The sequence below is a fragment of the Dermacentor andersoni genome, chromosome 3 (assembly GCF_023375885.2).
Source record: "Dermacentor andersoni chromosome 3, qqDerAnde1_hic_scaffold, whole genome shotgun sequence".
NCBI classification, from domain to species: Eukaryota; Metazoa; Arthropoda; class Arachnida; order Ixodida; family Ixodidae; genus Dermacentor; species Dermacentor andersoni.
Window position 1 is genome coordinate 69,889,780 of NC_092816.1, and position 22,972 is coordinate 69,912,751.

The 22,972-nt window shown below is 46.3% G+C and overlaps 1 long non-coding RNA gene and 1 other non-coding gene across 4 annotated transcripts in view; one reads left to right on the plus strand and one right to left on the minus strand.

Annotated features, from left to right (window-relative positions):
* Positions 1–2,737: 2,737 nt before the first annotated feature.
* TRNAP-GGG (transfer RNA proline (anticodon GGG)) lies at positions 2,738–2,812 on the minus strand. The gene has a single exon. It is a non-coding gene; the product is annotated as a tRNA-Pro (tRNA).
* Positions 2,813–3,756: 944 nt separating this feature from the next.
* Positions 3,757–22,972, plus strand: part of LOC129380617 (uncharacterized) — a 468,422-nt gene continuing 449,206 nt past the window's right edge. For all 3 annotated transcript variants that reach the window (XR_011893000.1, XR_011892999.1, XR_008608803.2), the window contains exon 1: positions 3,757–3,887. This is a non-coding gene — a long non-coding RNA (uncharacterized lncRNA). The remainder of the gene's footprint in view (positions 3,888–22,972) is intronic.

Consider the following 22,972-nt stretch of genomic DNA (forward strand, 5'->3'; position numbering starts at 1 on the left):
ATGAACAGTCGAGACCGCTAATTCGAACCTTGTGGGACCAAAAGATTTGCTGAAATTATCCGAAGGGTCCAATTAACAAGCGGTTAGAAAATGAACGAATTCATTCGTTCGATAATTGTGTCACAAGTATGTTTTTCTTCACGCTCTATTTCTCGCCAGTCTGTTTCCTACTGAGGACACCTTTCTTAAGATACCGACGAATATCTTTCTGAACATTCATAGAAAACGTTGTGTAATTGCTAGGAGACGTCATGCCGAACAGACGAGTAGACTGCTGAACGGAGGCTACTGAATGGGCAACGGATAGCTTGACGCATGGAACTAGCGTCGGCCACAAGAAGATAGAAATAAAGGTCGCAGAGAGAGAGAGAGAAAATAATGCAGAGAAAGGCAGGGAGGTTAACCAGAGGTAGTTCCGGTTGGCTACCCTGCGCAGGTGGAAGGGTTAAGAGGGATAAAAAGAGAAACAGAGTGGAAGGGGGAGATAGAAAGAAAGGTCGCAGAAAGAAAGATAGAAAGAAAGGTCGCAGTATTGCCCAAAAGGCGAAGCATCGACTGCGTTAGCTAGTATACTCAGCTATACGAAGTAAGGATAGTAGTCTTAACAGCCGTGTAAACTTGGCAACATTCGCAAACTCAATTAACAAGCATGGTGTCAGCGCGAAGAGGCAAACATGCAGACATCACGCTCGATGATCGCGGACACTCACTCTGAAAACGCTGACGTAAGGAAGTGGGCAGAAGTAGCCACCAAACAAAGTCTTATCACTTCATGCGGTCTATTGCTTCAACGCAAGAACGGCGAGAACACAGCGCGCACAAAGGTATGAGCCGTCTGCAGATCCATTGAAAGATACGGCGCGCGCGACTGCGCGCGGCAGTGCAAAGTACGCACTTGGCGAAGTCGTAGCCACCCCCCCTCTCCCCGCCTACCTTCCGCGCTGCCCACCAACTTTCCTCCATATATGGCGCCCGAGATTGAGCCGCGATCATAAGTGCCCTTTGCGCCTGGTCACGGAGGAAGGAAACTAAGGAGAGGCCCTGACGTCACTCTTTGTGAAGCAAAAGTGAAGCCGGAATTTGGCGTTGCTCATGGCGATGCTCCGCCTTTTGGGCCACCCTCCTCTCTTGTTTACATCTTTCGCGAAACCACGCCGCGCTGCGCGTGGTGTCGCGCGCGCTCGCGCAACATCTGGCAGAGCACGGTGCAGGTAACACAGCGCAACAAGACACGGTGACTAACGCAAACCCGCCCACTCAGCGCCTTTGCCACGGCCCGAAACCTACCAGAGCAACACGTGTGAGTGCTCAAAACCATGACAATGCCGCCATTGTGGCCCAAAAGGCGTGGCCATACAACAAAAAAAATAAAAAAGCAGCAAAAAAAATGAGAACCTACTACGTCATTTCCGCCACACTTTTCTCCTAGCGCGCGGAGGGGGTACGGCCTCTCCTTAGTTTCCTTCCTCCGTGCGCCTGGTCGTGGAATTCGCAGTTGCTGCCAGAGCACGACGCCACGGCCCCCCTCCCTCCCTTTCCTCTAGGACTTTTCGCACGACGGAAGACGGCGCGATTGCTGTCAGTTTTCTTCCTTCGCGAACGCCAGATTCACGCGCACATAAGCCTTACGACGCGCAGCGATGGTGTTATCGCCCTAGGAAATTATATAGAACGTCACGGCGACGGCGGCAACAATGCGCTTGGAGCGTCCATAACATTGCTGTCGCCATAAAAAAAAAAAAAAAAAAAAACTTCACGCCTAAGGAAGCAGTAAAGTCGTCGGCTGAATATGTGTTTTCAGGCTTTTAGTAACTGTTGCGCGCATTTGGGGGCGCCGATTGCAGTCGGTTAGGGAGGAATTAACCAAAGAGACATATTTTCGGGTTCCAACTAAACCAGTTTTTCTTTCAAGGCAATATAGGTTTTCTCTTCGGGACTTTCTATTACGTTCGAATTAAGCAAAATAGTCGAACTACGCGAGGTGAAGTGAATTAAAATATAGCGGAGGAATTTTAGTCCACAGCCTAACTAACGCGTAGTCTTCTATACAATGTACAATGGCAGCGCATGCTGTATCCGTAGCATCCGAACCTGCAGTCAGAGAGTGCTTAAAAGGCTTGATATAGGACATAGTCGGTTATGCCTCATGGAAGGCAGCTTCCATGAACTAAATTTACTTACTGTAATGAGTAATAGCAATATTAAAACCTCGAATAACCCTTTTTTTTACGGACGAATTCTAATGAAAGTGCTTTCTTCTGCAAGAAAGAAAAAAGCCGGTGCATCTATCTTTTAGAGATGATTGGCCAGTTTAATGCTATTAGCAATGTATCCTATGGTTTGGGCGTAATTGTTGATGTCTTATACAGTGAATAATATGAAAGGCGACACATATCCAGTAAACCAAGTTGACGTGTGAGAGCGTCATTGAAGAGCGGCACATGCCCACAGTAAACGAAATCGGTCCTATGACTTCTTTTGAACCCGGTTTTCTCAGCACAGCAGTCCAATGCTCTACCCATTTGGCCACGAATGGGCCAGAAACACAAGTGCGCAGAAAAGAGATCAGCTAGGAACCTACATAGCTAGAGAAATACTGCTAAGAGGGTAATGTTCCCAAAGAATGCTAATAACAATAATAAAGGGAAAATCAGACATCCACCCGTTCGTAGCAAATGCTACAAAGGAAACCCATACGGGTTCCTTGAAGGAAAAGCCTCGCAGTTAAAGAAAAATTCGTCCTAGTCCGGGACTCGAACCCGGGACCACCGCCTTCCCTGGGCAGCCGCTCTACCATCTGAGCTAACCAGGCGGCTGGTAGATGACAGGGCGAAGTCGAATTTCTCAACAACTCGAAGCAAAGGCAACAGTTTGACGTAATAGTTCTACGGAAACCCGCAAGGGGGAGAGAAGTAACATTAAAAACAATTTATCGGTGCCCGACGTTATGAGGTGTCTGACACCGGCGTGGCCACAAACTCAGAACGCTAATCATCGGGAGTTCTAGATTGAACAATAAACGTTCGCGGAATTCCTGCCCTTCCTACGCGATGTGAAGCGCGCGTTTCTTGTTCCTTCCTTTTCCAACAAGTCTGAACACCGTCGCAAGCTTCATCGCCCAAACAATTTTAATCCCTTACGTTGGCAGGAAACTTCCCTCCGGCTATTGAGTTAGCTCAAGTTCGTTGGTGAACTACAGCCCACATGCAAGCTGCGATACCCCAGATGCACAATGAAGTATAAGTTGCAACTAAGTGTCCCGAATTCCGTGTCGAGCGGCTCCCCACTAAATGCGAATGCACACGATAGACCAAAAGCTGATTCAGTAAGCTTACCGGCTGTGACGTGGTTTTGTAGAACCAAACTGGTGTCTCGAGAAACTCTACTGTCTGGCGCACTCACACACAACACTTTCCAGTGGTGTCTCTACAATGTTAAGAAAACCGCGTAAAGTTACAGGAACATCCTACGGGACCACAGCCGCACGAACGCCGTGCCAGCCACGTTCTGTAACGCGCGTCAATGGCTCCGAAGCCGTTGCACAATGGAATCTTCTGTTGGGTTACAATAACTAGTTAATTTTCTGTGTGGCTGATGTGGTGAGTGCCATTATTGTCTGCGATTGTCAGCAGGCCCATCCTTTATCCGTTCCGCTAATGCAGCATTAAAACTTAACTCGAACTAACTTTTTGCTCGGAACATGCGCGACGACGCCACGGCGCGGAAGGAGACGGCCGGGCGTACGCAGGCCGATTTTTGTGGTGGTTTCAGATGTGGGAGCAGCGGCATCTTCGTCTCAGGTTTCATGATTTCCCGCGTCTGTCGCTGCTGTAAGGTCCAACCATGCAGCGTCGTGGATTCTCCGGCTCCTGTCAAAGGATTGCACGGTAAGTTCGAATGAACTTGAATTCCTTGTTGTGTCAGAAAGATGTTTATCTACGAATCACTTATTAATCCACCCCCTGCCCGTGTGCCTGCCATTATAAATGGCACGCTTCTTTGCTCTAGGTTAATGTTGACCTCATGCGAGTGATTTTGTGAAGTTCAATCGTCGTCATTCTTTCTGGACATGTAGCTAGCTCTATCGCAACTGGACATTTAATATTTGTCGCCGAATCGCTGGCCGGTGCTTGCTTGTCACACCGTCGAGCCGCTCCCAGAGCCGATAAATGTAGTTGATGTGCCTGTGCGGTGGTGATTGGCATAATGTGTCGTTGCACGAGTCTGTGTCAGCACTGACCGAGTGCTCACGTCTCCTGCGTAAACCTCACAACTGCTCATAATAACTCGCGAAAGCGGGGCCAGAGGTGCCACCCGCACCTTACATTGGCGCACCGGCTTTACATTACGCGGCTCGGCTCAGGGCGCGTTCAGCTAAGGCAGGAAGGAAATTCGCAAGTCAGCTAGCTGCAGCAATCGCAGCACGATTATCTTTTGTTGGGACATTGCACGTCGTTTCCAGCGCTGGCGGCAAGCGAGGCGCTGGTAAGGCGGCGCTACTTCGGCAAAGACACCACTCGTAGCCGCGTGTCAGCCGGCGCGGATCAGATATCTCGTTTAGATGGTTTTTATTGCCTCTCTTGACAGTTTTCTTTTTTTTTTTCGCGCATACACCTGCAGCGTCGTTGCGCACAAGGCGAGCCGTAAGGGATGAGTGACTAAGCGGCCCGGGATGCGTGCACATCTTATAGGGAGCATGGTTGAGTGTCATAACGCCAAGCGCAAGCTGTCACGATGAAAGAAGACAACGAAGTGGCATGGGGGTGGCACACGCCGATCGTTTCAAAGAGCTGGGGCGCTATTCTGGACATTCCGTCATTTTCTTCGGTGCTTGACGTAGACGCGACGCAAACAAAATGGCGCTGGTGGCCCAGTTTTGCTTACGTAACGTGACGCCAACTTGACGTTTCGCCTAAGAAACTGAAATGAAGGCACTGAATGTAGCGTTATCGGTAAAGCAAAACAGTTTTCCTCCGCAGTAAAAATAAAGCAGCTATCTCAAAGCGTATGATTATTCCGTCGAAAACGCTTCTCGCTTCCGTCGTCTGCTGTGTACAAGCCGTCGTCTGCTCCAATAGCTAAATGCGTGTCGCCGGAAAATGGAATGAGTCATCGCATGTTGGCGCCTACGCGCTTGTTTTCTTGCTTGAGACAACATACGCGACCTACCAGTGGTGATGCGCGCACGTTCTAGGCCACGTTATCGCTATCTCGTGAAACGCAAGTGACTCAGCCCGACTCGACTGGCTGAGAAACGGCCGAGTATCATCGATAGCGTTGCGCGCGCCAGAGATATCCACTAGCGCGACGGAAGCGCCAGCGCTGCCATCTCTTGTTCATTTCGCTGGTTACTCGCACCGCGGGAGGAAACTTCAAGGCGCCGCCTTGCGTACATTTCCTTTTATAAATTAGAAAGAGGCCGTTGTCATAACTTTTGATTGTGCTAAAAGGCATTAATCTTGATTACAATACAAATGCAGCAGTGAAAAGTGGACAACATTGCCGAAAGTTTGCTATGTTCAACCAATATTATTTCGTATAAACGCGTTCTTTTAAAAAATGATGGCCCCAAACACAAATGCCAACACTACGCGAGAGCGGTGCAAATACTATGAGCACGCGTGATGAACAAAAGATTTTCGTGGCGCCAAACGGCGGGGAAAATGTGGCGATACGCATTCCTCTCGGCTGTCATTGCATATGGCTGCTTATTAGCATAATTCGCGCGGCTCGTCGCAGCAAAAATTATGGCAGAAAATCTCAGCAATGGCGACCCAGCGCAACGTCACGCATCGTCAAAATGACGTTTACGAAACAGCCCTTCCTGTGACGCTCCTCACGAGATATTCCTTCAGCTAATCAGCAAGCTGGCATGGCGCATATCTTGGATCGCCACCACATATTCGCGCAATTGCAGATGCATTGCACTGGCTTCTGCACGCTACCGCTCACATTCTTTTTGAAGCGCTAACATCACAATATATCTGCCAAGGACCAAAAAGAATGTATTAGTCCATAAAATTTGCAGCTCCACGTCACGTTTCGTCATCTTGATGAAAACGCAAAATGACATTTCGCAAAACTTCCGTTTCCCGGCACAAATTCCAAGGCACGTGAGCTCTCCACAACCAATCAGAGAGTCAACATGGCGGATAATGGCGGCTGTGCAGCCGCCATGCGTGTCGAGAATAGCACCCCTGGCTGTCTTTGGAACAAGAGAAATATGCATGGGATCGTGGCCTAATGGCTGGAGCACCGGGCTGCTGTGCTCGGCGGCCGAGGCTTGATTCCACCGTCGGTCACACATTATTTTAAATTTGCGCGGGGCTGCATAAAGACGCTTCACCTAGACAGAGGCGAAATCGAGGTTAGTAGGCAAGTCGTGCCTTCGCACTAAAATAACCAAGGAAGCCAACTTCGTCTTGAGAGTTTGCGTCGTTTCTTGATACCCGCACAATTCTCTGTGAAACTACTAGCATATTCGAGAAAAGTGCCACCGAAAATAAGAAATTCCTGCCCAGTCTGGAACCCTCGAAGCTATTCAAAGCCCTACTGCTGTATTTCTGTATAACCAGTATTGCTACTACAGTAGCGTGTCCTAACTTTCACAACTGAGAAATAAGACCAAATTTGCGAGCTTTTTCTTTTTCAATTTCTTCCGTTTTCAACTCTTCAAGTTTGCCTGCATATCGCTGCTGCGCCATTACCCATCCATCATAAGAAGACCAGGGGTGCGATGGGCGATCGTTATTCTAAACGCGTGTTCAGTTTGCGTTCAGTTTCGCCTCACGTGACTGGCGTGACTCACGTGGCTCGGGCGCAGCGCAACCGACTGCGCGCTCCGAATAATCCACGATCGCGTCCCATGTATCTGCAACCTGCACATATACTTCTTTGTACCTGAAGTCCTTCATTCAGACGGCCCGGGACCGGGATGATCTCGCCAATCAAAGTTTGTACCGTTTCAAGGCCACTATAGACGACATTTTTCTTTATCGAACCGAAACCAACCCCGCATGTAAAAAATACCCTGAGAGGGGTGTTTTGGTAATTAATAAGTTACTTGAACAAAGCAAGTAGTGGACATTTCGCAGAGCTCACACGGATTACACCTATACATTTCCATAGATAGCCGTTAGCTTGTTTAATCGCCTTGCTTTTTGTAACATAGAACTTCTCTAAAATGTGTGCTACAGTTGGCGGTTTTCAACTTTTTCTGCAAAAGTTCCTCCTGACAAAGACTGGCCAAGGTGACACTCCAAGGTAGCACTACATGGCATTGGCTTGTCTGTTATGCCTTGCCACTTTTACAGGTTAACAACAAAAAGTAGGTAGTGATGCTCTGACGGAAGCATGTGAGGCTAGGCATTATATATTTCAATTTGTATACGCTAGTTACAGTGACATGTAGTAGTGTGCTCAATCTCGCTTACCCTTATTGTACAGGTAGTATTGCACGTAAACAATATTGCTCATAAAAATGGACACAAAGCAGATTTATCAGGCTAGTGTCCTTGGGGTTTTCTTTTCGTTGTATCTGATCTTAACTTCCCCATTAGAAAGACAACATGGCGTCTTTCGGTTATGCTGCGTGTTACATTTCATCTTTGCTGAGACTTGGCAGTTTCAAGCTGATAAGTTATCATAATCACGTTATTTCTTGCATATGTAAGAACAAAGCTTTCAGTTGGTCCATCACTGATCATGCCTGTTAAGAATGCAGGTAAACATACAGTTACACAAACTTACAGCCGAGCCAGACACAAACAGTCGAGCTTTTGATTCCCACACAAGAGCCACGAAGATGGTTTTATTCTTTATTCTCGCTAAGATATTTATTTTTCAATGAACTGTTTAGTGTATGAGTTCCACTTTAATAAGACTACCTAACAAATAGCTACAACACTGAGGAGTACTGCACAACTCAGAAGGAAAGGAGTCACACACACGAGTACCTATAGCAATTGCCGGTATTGTGATCCCTTCCCTTCCGTGTAGTTATGTTACATTACTTTGTGACGTTTTCATTATTCGTCAAAGCTTCTGTGCAGCACAGCAATCATACAAATTCATTACGGTGTCATTACGATCACGATGTTTCACAGGTGAGATCTCTCATGCGGCAGTTACGGTTCCAACCCTGAACTTGCATGTTACATTTATATAACTCTTTAAGCATGGTAAGGTATTGACAAGGTCGGTAGGTAACTACGCTTTTAAGAGTTTTCTTTCGTGGGGCTGCATAGGCAATGTTGGGAGATACTATGGCTTCAAAAGCATTTTGTTGAGTTACAGCACTGGTAATGTTGATGGAAAACTACGGATTCAGTAGCATCATGTATCATTGCGGGAACTTCTTGGAATCAAGGGTTTCCAGGTTGTTATACCGTAATGTGGCGGCACTTCTTTTAGAAGTGTAATACCGCTCACGAGCGGGTGAACTGAAGTCTTTTGAAAGAAACCGCCTTCTTTTTGTGCCAGAGGAGCCCCAGCCTAAAAGATTTTCGCTGTCGACACGCAGTGCGGCGCAGTCTCAGTTATATGCTTTCAGTAAGCGACGCAGAAAAATACATGGCACTGTTGCTTCAACCTTAAACTTACAAAACGCTGAAAAACTTCCACGCCTGGTCAATGCAAAGTAAGAAAAAGAAAAGAATTCATCATCCCTACCACTCTGCGAAGAAGAACGAGCAGCGAAGCTATGGTGTGTTTTAAATTAGCCGACGCATCTACGTATTATTATTATTATTATTATTATTATTATTATTATTATTATTATTATTATTATTATTATTATTATTATTATTATTATTGAAGGACACAGACAACGAATATATATTTTGGCTGTGGAATTATTCTTATTCTTTCATAAAGTAGTGACGTGTGCAAGTACCGCCGGATGGCAGACGGGAATTCCGCAATATTTACAACTTTATTGTGAACAATGTAATGAAGAAAAGTATATGAAACTCAGTGTAATGATAGTCATCTTAGCGGCTAATTTTCATATAATTTGTTTTGAAATATTTTTGATAAAACAATAGTTATAGGCGTTTTCTGTAAGCATGCTCCCTCCGTTTCTGTAACCATGGTTCTGTAAGGGGGAGAGAGAGCATGTTATGTAACCATGCTCCCTCCCTTTGTAGCATAAGTCCATTGTGTCAAATATACTCATCTGGTTGCACATGGGGTCAATTTGGCAACTTGCATTTTGAGCTTCTCCAACACTGCAACAATGGTTGCAGAAGTCAAAATCCGTCCGGTTGGGATGGCTCATCTGATGGTACGTCTGGCCGGAATGGTACATCTTCCATCTTTTTTTTTTTTTTTGGTCGGCACCTTCTAATTTTCGCAATGGTTGCAGAAATAGCAGAGCGTCTTTTTTTTATATACAACTAGTGTTCTACCGACCACGCTGCCAAATGCCGCTCCAGGAGCACATGCAGCGTAGCTTAGCTGGCATGTCGCTTACGGTAGAGCAATGCTGCCAAAACGTTCTGCAACATACGTCAGCCAACAGATCCGTGACTCCATTCATTCAGACTAAGACTCAGAGTCATCCGTGATATTGCGTCTGAGTGAGCTGAGGTGAGTGTGCGTAAGTGGGAGCCTGCATCGGACTGACTATAACTGAGTATATACGATAGAGTGGGATTCAGGTTTCAGTAGGAGTGATCCCCAGTGAATGTGAGCTCAAGTCTGGATCACGTGCGTTTTGGGTCTGCGAGTTTTCATGTGGGACTAAGCCTATGTAATTGCGAGTGAGTGTTGCGTGTCGAAGGGTCGAGATGATTCCGTAGGTGAGGGGGCCTCCGAGTACGATTCTGTGAGCCCGCGAGTCCGAGTGACCCTGGCTTAGCGTGATTTTGGCGAGTATGAGGCCGAGTGTGTATGGCATGGCTTGATTTCTGGTGAGCTTGAAATCGAGTGAGCAAGGCTGTAGTTTTGTTGGCAAGCTTGAGTCTGCGTAACGTCTAAGCTAGAGATATGCGTTGTGAACGAGCCCGAGTTTGCTCTCGTTATTTTGCCGACATACGCTCTGCCGTAACTCCGACATCTGGAACGGAATCTGTCTTGCGGTAGAGCTGTGAGGTGTTTCCGCTAGACCATTCATAACTGCCTAAAATGGAGCAAAAGTAAACGCGATAATAGCAATCTGCTAGATTGGATGCATCCGTCTGCATGGTTTGCGAAATTCGGAACACTGGAAGGAGTTTGTCATGCAATTTCCTACTTCTCTAGTTAAAGCTCTTCTGGCGTAACGAGCCTCATTGCACCAAGACACTGAACGGCATGTACATAAGGCCGCAACCGCAGGTTGTCAGACTTCACTCGTCGCTGATTGCACAGACCTCATTTCTTCCTTATCGCCCAGACATGTTGAAAATTGGGAACTGACCCGAAACTATTCCAGGCATTCAGATGCAAATAGAGAATTCTCGCCATTATGGTGGCAAGGAGCGCTAGAGAGGATGAGAGAAATGGATGGTAGAAATCGATGCTTATGCATGGTCAGACTAGAAGCGCAGTACTTGCCAGCTCCGGAACCATCGCCTGTCCTGGCGACGCCATTAGAACCGTACTCCACCCCACCAATCGTCGACTGCGTTCACAGAAAGTGACTCTCTCGACTGGAAAGTGCCGCCGCGCACTTAGCAAATAAAGTTGGGACTCCAGTTTACTTATCTTTATAATTCCGCCGAGAATCGGTTCAAGCGAGACGCAGCTAACGACTCAAGAGTGGTCCCGACAATTCTGTCGGCATGCGATAGGAACGCGTTATTGAAGGAAAAGTGAAAAAAAAACCAATTCTATTTTATCACTTTACATATTGGCTAGGATAAACGCAGTGGTGCGGAGAGATACGTGTATAAACGGAGACAGGGAGAACTGCGCATGCAATCAAGGCAGTTAAAAAATACGGCGCAAACAAACAACAAATCCCGCGTTACTTGGTGATACGGAAGGCTGAGACTTTACTCGAGTAAAGAACTACTTTTATAACAAGACTTCATCTGAATACATTGTAACGAATCACAGTAAATCGATTAATGGAACTGTAATCTTTTTCACGATGGGAAAAAGCATGCCAAATGAAAGACTCCTATACTATTTCAAAAGAACGCGGAGGAGTACACGTCTTCTGAAGAAAAAGAAACATTATGAAGGTCTGCATTAATTGTAAGAGCAAAAAGGCTATCAAAGACTCCCTGATATTACAAGTAATATCTATGGGACTTATTTCAATGATAGCTGTAAATGTAAAAGCCAGCTTGGAAAAAAGAGTTCAAAGAATAAACTAGATAATTTGCAGAACATACTGGACAAAAGAAAAGTAAGTCAGGTATAAGGGAGTGTCGCAAGAATTAATTTATGAAACACGCACTAATTAGTGCGAGTCGCTCAGATTACGAAGGGCCTAAAAGGTCAGCCGTGTTAATAAGGCGGGATCATTAAAACAGAATCAGCATCTGTATAGAAGACATTGCACAGCAACATAATTCAAAGAAGGGGTAAGGCGTGCAGACACGGGCACAAGAGAAGAGACGTGGATGACACGAACGCCGGCTATCAACTGAAGGAAGCAATGAGGCGAAAAAAAGAAAGAAGACACAAAACTCATCTGCGCATGTTCTGGAATGGTAGCACCATGTGTCGATTCGGTACACCTGCCGGTCTACGTGAGAGATAACTGTTAAGGCATTTGATCTCTTCCTTATGTAAGGTAAGCGAAGGCTGACTCACTCACGCACTCCCACCATTATTGATATGCCATGCCTCGACCATATGCATAAGACGCCTGTCTTTATTCCTATGCCTGTACAATATCGCGCATTCCTCTAACTCACGCGTGCAGTTACAATCCTGGTGGTCTTGGCAATGTAAAGAAATATGAGAAAGCGATCCACGAGTCAACGACCTTTTTTGTTCCATTAGCCTCTGATTATCGCACCACCCCGTTTTCCCTACGTAGAAATGGCCACAGCTAAAGGAAACTTTATCTACCACGCCCATACGACACTCAGTAAAATTGTTGTTCTTGACATGCTTCACTGGACAAATATCTTTTATTTTTTGCATTTCACCTGCTTCTTTTTTCTCTGCATGGCAGCGCATATCTTACCTAGCTTATTAGGAGCAGTGAAAGCAACATTAACACCTTATCTACTTCCAAATTTTTTAAGCTTGTGCGATACTGAATGAATGTAAGGTATAGCCACTACTCTTTCCTTGCTATTACTGCCTTCTGTAATCACGTCCGTCCCCCTCGATACCGACGTCTCTAAGCGTTCAGCTACAGTGGCTACTCAACCCGCAGTGGCTACCTACTATCTCAGCTTTCTGTCGTTCCAAGCACAGCAACATAGTGCCAGCAGGTGTCACTAGCCAGCGCTAAGAAGGAATTTACGACTGGCACGCACCTTCTGCAGGATGCGGCTGCTGAGAAAGAGGAAGTGGAGACTGAGGAATTAGGCTTGAGAATATCCACGCCATCTTGTCCAGATGTCTGCCTTGCTGACGCTGTGCACATCTTCAAGTGCCATTTCATGACAAAACTGGTGAAGGTGCGGTGTGCTGTTCATACGATGCCACAAACTCCTCCTCGTAGCAGGAGTACTAGCCCTATATCAGTGAAGATGTAGAAGACTGGTTGGCTCACTTTGAGCACGTTGTAGAAATCAACGAGTGGAGCGACATGGCAAATTTGAGAAATGCGTAATTCATTCAGCTTGGGGGACGGTACTCGCACTTGGTACGAGAATCGAGAAGGGCTGATCAAATAGTGGCTCGAGTTTCACCATTATTTGCTGGAAATATACATCAATGCTGATCATTGTGAACGGGCCTAATGGGCCCTCCACTACCGCATCCATCTTCCGAATGAGAGCGGGGCGTCGTACGTCGAAGATATGACCTGCCTGTTTCGAAGGGTGGACCCAACCACGCCAGAGGAAGAGAAGCTGCGCCATTTAATGCGTGAAGTTAAAAAGCAGCTATTTGCTGGCCTTGTGCGAAGTTCACTGAAGACCGTGGCTGAATTATCGAACTAAGCCACAACGATGGAGAAGATCCTGTACATAGCAGCAATCAGTTCCGTATGACAGGCCAGTCAACGCTGCTTCACCGACGGGTACGACTGCATTTGCAATCAGATCCGCCGACTCTCTTTCGGGCGTTAAGGCGGCGCAGTGCTGACCTCATGCGACTTTTACACATTCACTTCGCATATCGCCCAATGTTTTCCGGCGCTTCCTGTGCGCGTACTGCTCTGTTGTTCTGTGCTTTCTAGTTTAGTGCGCATCCGGTCGATGCTTTTCTTTCGGAGGTAGAGTAATGCCACCAGGTGTCAGCAGCCAGCCTTAAGAAAGAAGTTCAGACTGGTACGCAGGCTCTGCAAGGTGCGTGCGTTGAAAAAGAGGAAGTGGACACTGAGGATGCAGGTTTGACAGCATCAACGCCATCTTGTCCAGCAGTGTGGCTTGCCGATGCTGTGCGCGTCTTCAAGAGTCATTTCATGACAATATATGCGGTTTACAAGAAGTGTATACGTATATCAGGTATGTCGCGGAAAATAACGAAACATGAGGACGTTCGCTAAAACAAAGCCGTGAAATTTATGTGAGAACTATCCATATAAGCACTGTAATCAAATATTTTCGCAGAAAGGTTGACACGGGAGAGTTCAGTATCTTCTCAAATTGATCTAGGTCCTGAAAGCAGCAGTACTATATTTTAAGAAAATATTTAAGTGTGGTGATCTGTGTGGGATCCTCTCAGCAGTGCCTGAGTGATCAGGTGAACAGTCGGAACGAAATAGTGTCAAACAAGCGTGGCCCGTTGGGTTGGTATAACCCTGATTGGCATGAAAGTGACATTTTCACTGGTATTCGATATATGAAAGAGAGAGAGAGAGACAGAGAGTGAAGACAGCGGAAAGGAAGTTCAACCACACACGAACCTTGTTTGCATTATCCAACATGTGGGCTAGGCGGTTATGGGATGAAAACGAAGAAAGAAAGAAAGAAAGAAAGAAAGAAAGAAAGAAAGAAAGAAAGAAAGAAAGAAGATATAACGATGAAGGTGCCATTTCATTTGAAGGTGCGCATTCATACCACAGCTCGCCCCTCACATCTGTTGACTTCAGGAATTTGCGTGTCGCTTTCTCAACTTGACATACTGGTTCCCGTCACCGGGCTGCAGCGCATGGCGAACACATGAAAGGTTCGTGCAGATGTAGATGACTCCCTTGTAGTTCGCCAGACGTTGAAAAGTTCATTGATTCGGGGCCAGAGATTGAAACGGCATTCCATAGGTCAGGTTGGAAGACGATCCTTGAAGAGATGCTGACGTAAGTGGGAAATACGAGACCTGAACCCTCTAACATCCCACTGGCACATCAAAGAACGTTTCACGTTGATCGATGATTCCGCGGAGTTGTGTGGAGGCCTGCAAAAAGTGTTCGTGCTTCTTGTTTTATATTTTGTTCGTTTGAATGGTGGCTGTAGGCGTTGTTACTGCAAACTCGGCAAGAAAACTTGAAGCCACGTACCGAGGGACGACAGGGAAAACTACGTAAGCTAGCGTTACGAGTGCGAACCAACGTAGTGTGCATGTTATTCTAGTGACGAGCGAGTGACATGCACTATATAAAACACCGCAGCCTGAAGGTCAGATAATGTTTATACCAGATATCCGGTGGTGTATTGGAGCAACGAAATCAATAAACAAGAAACAGTCGCTTTCAGGTGTGCTAAAGAAATGAGATGGGACGATAAGAGCATAAAATTTGCGTGCTCGGTCGACACAGGAAAGCTGAAATTAAAGATTGCTTGAAGGAGCCGATGTGCTGCTACAAACTTACTTACCCTTGTAATGTGATGGACTACAGTGGGCTTTGAAGTGTGAAATTTCACTTCATGTTTATTATTGCGATACCAATTACATGGACACTCCAGGGGCATATCTTCAGTCGCTGTCGTCGTGGCCATGATGTTCCCTATAAAGTCCAAGGGCAATAGCACCGTCACCGCTCATCGTATGCTGTATGTGCGAGTGATATCACGCGCGGGAAGCAGGCGATCGCGGCTCAATCTGGCGTGCGCGAAGCAGAAAGCAGGTAGCAAACGCGCCCTCTTCCGTCGCGCGGCAGTCCGTGGGAGGATGGGACTGCGTTGCGCTCAGGCAGCGACTGCGCATTTCGCAACCGAGCGCAAGGGGAACTGACGATCGCGGCTCAATCTCGCGCGCCAGACATGGAGGAAAGCGGGGAGGCAGCGCGGGAGCGAGACGGGCGCCTTCGACTCCTCCAAGTGTGTACTTTGCGTGGTCACACGTGGTCGCAAGCGCCAATCTTGCAAGGAATCTGCAGATGGCTCGTACCTTTGTGTGCGCCGTGTTCTCGGCGCTCTTGCGTCGAAGCAATAGACCGCACCAAGGCAACACCACCTAGATAGCACAAGGCCTGTTCACTACGCTCCATGACGTCATGCTACTTGGCCCGAAATTTCTATTGCCAAGGCTGGCGTGACGAAAGCGGCGACGTCAAAGTCACTGTTGCTTACTCGGGAGCATCCCCATTAGATTCTATGGCAGTCGGGCCAGGTAGCATGACGTCATGGATAGGAGTGCACAGGCCTTGTGCTATCTAGGTGGTGTTGACCAAGGTCACTTCGCTCGCTGCTACTGCCGCGCTTGCTCACACCAGCGTCCAGCGTTTTGCAGCGATTGTCCGTGCTTATCGAGTGGGATGTGTTCATGTTTGCTTGCGCGTGCTATCGCAGTGCTTGTTGATTCAGTTACTAAGCGAAAGTTCCGAAGTTTATATGGATGACAAAACTCTGTATAGCTGTGTACTAATTTCCTATCGCAATCGATGCTTCGCGCCTTTCGGGCGAAACTGCGACTATTTTTTAACACACGAATTAAAATGACTTTCTATGCTTTATGTGTATGAAGTGCCACATCCTCAGCCCAGGTTTCTTCTCGCAGTCCACTTTTCTAGATAATCTTGTATTAATACTTTTCACCACATTTCGCCATGTTTATATGAAACGACATGCATTCTGAAGACTGCAGGCGTACGCTTTCCATTTTCTTTTTCTTTAGTTCAAATTCGACTTAGTAACTACCGTTTCTACATGCCGTTGTTACTGTGGTAGTCGTAATCACCTAGTGAAATGCAAGCTTTACTCGTTCCGATGACAAGCGTTCTCTCGATACCTCTCCAGAATGTGGTATGGCTAGTACTTATTTCGGACTGGCCGGATGCTTGATCTAGTGCTAGGGTGTGAAAAATGTCATTATAGTCTCATTCTCATTTCAGTCCCAAGTCTCATTTCAGTCTCATTACATCAGAGCAAGAAAAAGTCTTCATTTGGCCAGGCGCTGGACCGGTCACTATCAACAAACGTCAATTTGTTCACACTGAAATCACGGCCACGACGACGTTAGTTCCTGCCGACAACGTCAGAGACCTTCGGTAGTCAGTGAGAGTGGCATAGGAAACACCCGGAAGCGAGCGTCTACTGCGAATACGAGGAATACAAACACAAGACGAAATTCAAAACCAAAAATGAAACTCAGAGGCCTTCAGAAAGAACACGCTATTCGGCATTTATTACCTGCTAGGCCTCAACAAACGCCACTTCGCCTTAGGTAATGCGCCAAACATCCACACTTTGCTATTTATTCAAAAGCATCACTTGTCCCTAAGAGCTGCGTTGTCATGCGCACGCTGGGGAATTCTAAAGGTCACCAAAGGAGCCGGTCATGCAAAAACAAATAAAAACAAAGAAAATTCCTCTTCTCATTCCGGTTGTTGTTTGCGTTCGTTGCTTGCAAACGCAGCGCGAAGATGGATTTATAAATATGTCAGCAACTCTTCGATGTGCTTCCGTAAGCTTCACGTACGACCCAACAACAAACATTTCCACACATGGCACTCCTTTCACTTTAAAGTTTCTGTCACTTTCTCGCAAAAAATCTGTTTGTAAGGCTCAACCGTAATAGAGAGAGCTGTGCGAGTATTTTCGCTCCTGCACTTCAAAGGCTTTCTTTGTACTCCTACAATTGTACATGAGTTCGGCGGATTTGTACTTCGTTGTCTTTTCTTTCAGCCTGATGCTCAAGTGCAATGTTCTTTCATCCACAATTTTTGGTAAATTTTGTATTCGTTCAGCATTTTTTTCAGAAACTTTATCACTTATAGCACCTTGGCCTTTATAGCAGTGAAACTGAGCAGCAATGGCCCTGTAACGTAAAACTACTTCAATATGTTTTTACTCCATTCTCCTGACGTCAAATTTGCGTAACCGCCGACGCAAGCATCAGACGGTAAACCACAGGGTTATCTGAACAGACCAATCAAACGATCTCCTCGTTCACAGGAGGTCACTTTTGTTTGCTTGAAAAACGAATAACATCGTCTACACTGAGCGGGTTATCTTATCCAATTGGCTGACAAGAGGCGATGAGCACGGTCAAGTGGAGGGGGAATCAATGGGGCCGAGACACTGCACTAAATATCAATAACCGGATAAAGAGGGATTTTGTGACATCGCGTGACAGGCAGGCAAACTGGGTGTCGCCCGAAAACTTTCGACAAATAGCCGAGGGCTAATGCCGAAAAGGCGGGGAATCAGGAATAACTATTTTTCTTTTGTTCGGTCAAATCATGCATAATCAGTGTGTGCACGTCATATCATATGGGGAGCTATCGCGGTTTTCGTGACGTCGCGTGACAAACAGGGGAATGGGGGGGGGGGGGGTAGTCCTAAAATGTTTTTGACCACTCATGAAGGTCTGATTGCAGAATTGGAATAGAAAAGTTTGGAATAGCTTTACGTTATAGCACCCCAGTAACCGCACCCTTCCAACACCTCCTCCTGTTTGTCAGCCTAATCTACCTGTCTACATGTATTCTGTGCATGATAAATATGTTGTTCCAATTAAAGAACCCCAGTTGGTCAAAAATATTCCCCCTCTATGGCGTGCCTCATAATCATATAGTGGTTTTGAGACGTAAAACTGCAGAATCTATTGTAATAATTGCTCCGAGGGAAACGCACCCATTTCTCCTTTCATAAGTTGGATGGCAGAAGTCAAGGAGAAAACGTCATTGGTCAGCGCCTTTTCGGAGAATTCGACGAAGTCCTGCGAACGCTAGAAACGTGCTTGCAATACCTGACAGAGTTTCGACCTCTCAGAGTTTTGCCATGTGGTGATGCATGTTCAATAACAACAAAGGAATGCGCGTCTAAATAAGAGGGCTCCATCAAGAACAGCGTCGAATAAGCTAGAAGCTCATGGTAAACGCACGGAAGCGCAAGCCAACAATGAAAGTGCAAAGGGAAGTATTCAAAGAATAAAATTATGAGTGCGAGAATCATCTTCGATTCACTTGTCTTGGGCAGATGTGATGTCCGCCTTGTGAAGCAGCGAGTGATAAAACTTGTAAAAGAGACTTAGCCTTGCTGTTTTGAGGTGGTACTCGAGGGTTGGAATGTTCAGAGATGACTTGAGTTTAGTGACGCTAGTGCGGTAAGATTAGTTGAAGTAAAATAAATCTTGCTGCGCGACTCTGTATGAATTCCAGAGCAGTGGCCAGGTTAAATTTTTATGGGTCCCACACTGAGCATGCGAATGCCAGTATGGGTCGTACAAGGGTTAAATATGCTAGTTGTTTTACTGCAAGAGGAACAAGAAGCAGATTACTGCGCAGCTATAGCATAGAACACGATGGACATCTTTGCTAATGATGCAAATGTCTGAAGACCAGCCGAGGTTACTGGACAGGTTAATACCCAATTGCTTATAAAAGCGACGGCGCACATATCAGAATGGGTGATAACGTAATTAACTGAAATAAATAATTGGGGGCAGAAACGATGTTCCACATCCGCTGCCAAGGATTGTGAGTGGTAGCGCTGGCTAACAATCTCAAGGCTAGTTCTAGAAGTAACGCATAAATACCCAACAAAGTGGATGGGGAAACCGCGCCGCGGTAGCCCAATTGGTTAGAGCATCGCACGCGAAATGCGAAGACGTGGGACGTTCCCCACCTGCGGCAAGTTGTTTTTTTCATCCACTTTCTTCGCCATTAATTTATCGTTTCTTTAATTCAATTAGTAATTTCCCCTATGTTTTCCTTGGTGTCTTTGTTTATTGGCTTCTCAGGATATGACTAATAAAAACCGGGCCTCTTGGTTAACCCCTTTCTTCTCGTTCTAGCAGTCAGCACTTAGTATTTATTTTTCTTTTACGAATGCAAACAGAATTAATAAACAATAACGACACGGAGCAATGAAGTTCATGGCGTGTAGCAGCTTTTCAGTGGCCCGCCCGTAGGAACATCGGTCACGTCGCACCACGTAGACAATACACGCCAGCATGCCCATCGACACGCTCCTCTCCTTTCCGAATGATTGCTCCTCGCCAGCCTTGGGAGAGCTCCTCCCTGTGAGACACGCCGCACTGTCTCCGCGGCCGCACACCAGTAATTGCTCATTGAATGGGAAATCGCACGTTTTAGATTGGCAGACTGCCCGCCTTTAATTGGCTGCCGCCACTCGAGGGAGAATGAAACAATCCCGTGAAATTAGCACTGCACTTCGCAACCTTTGCCGCAAGGTTGCCGAACTTTAATGAGAGTTGGCCCCGAGTATAATATATTTTTTTAACGACCGAAGACAGCGTTCTGTGTGTAGCCTCAGACCTCCGTCCGTAGTACTGGGTAGCCCGAAAATTAACCGTATACAATCTGTTCTCTCAATTTCGTGCCCCAAGATTGCCACCCGAACCTACAGGCACGGGTGGCAATCATTCGCAGCGTTGTAAGCAGTGCAGTTGGACTACCATCTTCAGCAACGCATCAGTCGCGGGAAAGGCCAAGACGCAGCAGGAAAGACAGTTGATTAAAGCCTGTCACATCTTTAAACTCGACCGTGAAAAATTTGTAAGAGTGCCATCGGGGCTCATGACCACGAAAGACCTTCAGTATCTTGAACAGTATTAGCCGCGTATAGATTTGGTGATTACCGTGTATTTGATATGTTGTGCCTCGCGCATGTTCGGTGCGGAATATGCGCATCGTGGTTTTCAAGAATAAAGCTCAGTTGTTAATCCAGCCACATCCCTGTCGCTTTGCCCTGTGTCTGCCTCTCGATTTTTTTCCCTTCTTTCAAGGTTGCTGTTATTCTCTTAGTATATCCTACTCCATCGAACTCGTAAGCAGGCGCAAAAGCCTATTGTATGAGAAAACGGAACATGTGCTACAATTTGGGAGCGCGAGAACTTGCGTGCCACCGATGACTAAATTTATCAAATTTGAAAGAAAGAAAGCACCAACCGGAGGTGAAGGAACAAGTTTGGAAAAAATACTGGAGGACGCAAGGTCGCACTTCAGTTCCAGTGAAACGAAAACTGCCGTAGCTTATGACGAAAATTTCACATACAAGTAAACTGCCAATTTTATTCCCACGAACGATGTTGCTCTATTGTAGTCAGGTTAAAAGCACTAAAAAGTAATTGCGCACTATGGCATTATGACCTTTTTTTTGCGCGCGCGGTTTGGAGAAAAATGTGAGAGAGCGAACAAATTAGTCGGAACAGAACGAAAAGACAACACCACAGAAGCGTTCGTTTCGCCTTGCCTTTGTGTTTTGGCTCATTCCTTCGCTCCGTTGCTGCTGTTCTTAATTTCTGGAGAAAACCACTGTTCAAGTAAAAGAAAGTGCTTGGAGGCGCAGTTCTCACCTCTGTTTGGCCTAAAGCGAACAGGTAAAAAATACACGCGTGATTCTGTCGCATCGTTCACCACGAACATGATAATTCAAAGTCAGGAGGGTGTTTTTTCTAGACATTACAGATTTTTACAAAAAGCTATCACCATGTGACACCTGTATTCTTCGCATACGAGCTCTACGGCGAGGCGGAAATGAATTTCCGCTGTTTAAGGGAGGGAAGAAAGGGGAGGAAAGACAGGGAGCTTAGCCAGTGTAAGTACCGGCTGGCTACCCTGTGCTGGGGAAAGGGGCAAAAAGAAATAGAGGTGAAAGCAGAGAAAAAAGAAAAGAAAAATTGAGAAAGATTCACACAATAACGCGATGCTACGCGATATACAACATCCGAAAGACAGTCGCACAATTCACAAGCGCTTAAAAACTTGAGCGGAGCCCTTAAAGCTTTGAGTGGCGAAATCCTTCTAGACCAGTGTCTAGAACTTTTCCTTCTGTGAAGTGGGCGATTGTCCAGTGTTTAGAGCGTGGTAGCGAGCACTTTTCTTGACACATTGTATCGGGGAACGTCACAGCTAGAGGAGGTGCTCGATCGTCTCCTCGCAGCCGCAGGTGTCCCAACTAAGGCTGTCGGCCATTCAAATGCGGAAGGAATAGGCGTTCGTGAATGCCACGCCGAGCCACAGGCGGCAAGGAGGTGTTGCTTCCGCTCGTGGTAACCCTGGTGGAAGACGGAGTTGCAGACGTGGATCCAATCTGTGGACACGATGCGTTCGTGAATTCACTGGTGCGCCACAGAGTCTGCGTAAGCTCGTGTGCGAAGACTTATGGCTGAATGTGTTCTCGACAGTGGTATTGGTATAATATGGGCACCATTAGTTAGTTACTTCGGGAAAATTCAGAAATAATTGCAAGATAAACCATTTCTATAATGCATAGCGCTTGATAAACACTATGTTTATTGAGAGCCACGCCGCACCTAAAACATAAGGCCGTACGATTAGTGGAGTGGTCATCACAAACGCACGCCTGCTCCGCTCCTAATTGTTTCTTGATATTCGTGTACGGGATACATTGTCAAGAGGCTTTTGGTTCAGACTCTTATATGTCCGCAGGCTGTACCTCAAAAAAAAAAAAAGACAAACGAAATGATGCAAAAGCTCGCCGTATACAAGTAACGCAAATAAAAAAGGCGAAAAGAAGCGCCGTAAATGGCGACAAAGCACGCCATACCCGAGAACGTCCACAAGCGGGGAACACGCAGGTCGCTCCTTTGTCACGAACTTGTCACCGGCCACGGGCGTGCGCTCAGCCATCGTGATGCATGGCTTCCACATTGGGCTGACCTGCGACGGAAGTCCTTTGCTCGCGTGTTGCCGAGTGCGACATAAAAGCCACGTGGGGTATCCGCGACATTGACCTCAGCGCGCCTTGGGCGTTCTACGTGCCTGCTTGTCGGGTTCCATAATTAGGCGCACAACTAGCGGATCAGCACGATTGAAAAAGCGATGGCAGAAGTGCAAAACACTGAGAAAGGAAAGTCCACAAACTGCGTGCATGACACTTATAATAGCACACTTGGGAGGTCGTTTCATAGCGTTCTGGCAATGCTACAAAAGTCATGTAAATGAGCAACTAAGCGTTATCGCCAGCATACATGGGCCGCAGTGACGATATTGAAGCCGAATCATCACTTTTTTTAACGAGCTATTCTCGTAATACAGCTTTAAAGATGTCGTTCACACTCTTCATAGCGTGGCCAGAGCGCTCACTGACGACGACCAGAATATTCCATTATGGAATCTTAGGGTAGGAGAGGGAAAGTTTCGCATTCCTTGACTTTGAGATCGTCCCGCTTAAATGGGTTTTTCAAGTACGTCGGAATGCAACAAAAGTCGGATTATTGGAATGTTCGGTTTCCTCGGATTAAAGAACCAGAAATACAAAACACTGTATCGAAAGGACCCACAACTCACATTTCCGTTGTCGTGTCACTTCTTTGTTACTTGCTTGTTTTGCTTTTTTTTTTCCATAATTTCTTGCCATTTGCTTCACCAACTACAAAATTCCTAGTGAGGAATTTATTAGCCAGTAATTCCTGGCAAGGAACGTGTAATCGTGCTAGCCGCCTATCTTTGAGTTCCTATGTAACTGTAAAGTACGTATAATCCACTAATGCACCGCTCCCTACATTTCGTCGTGCCACCACAAGCTAAAAAATTCCGCTTTTGTCTATA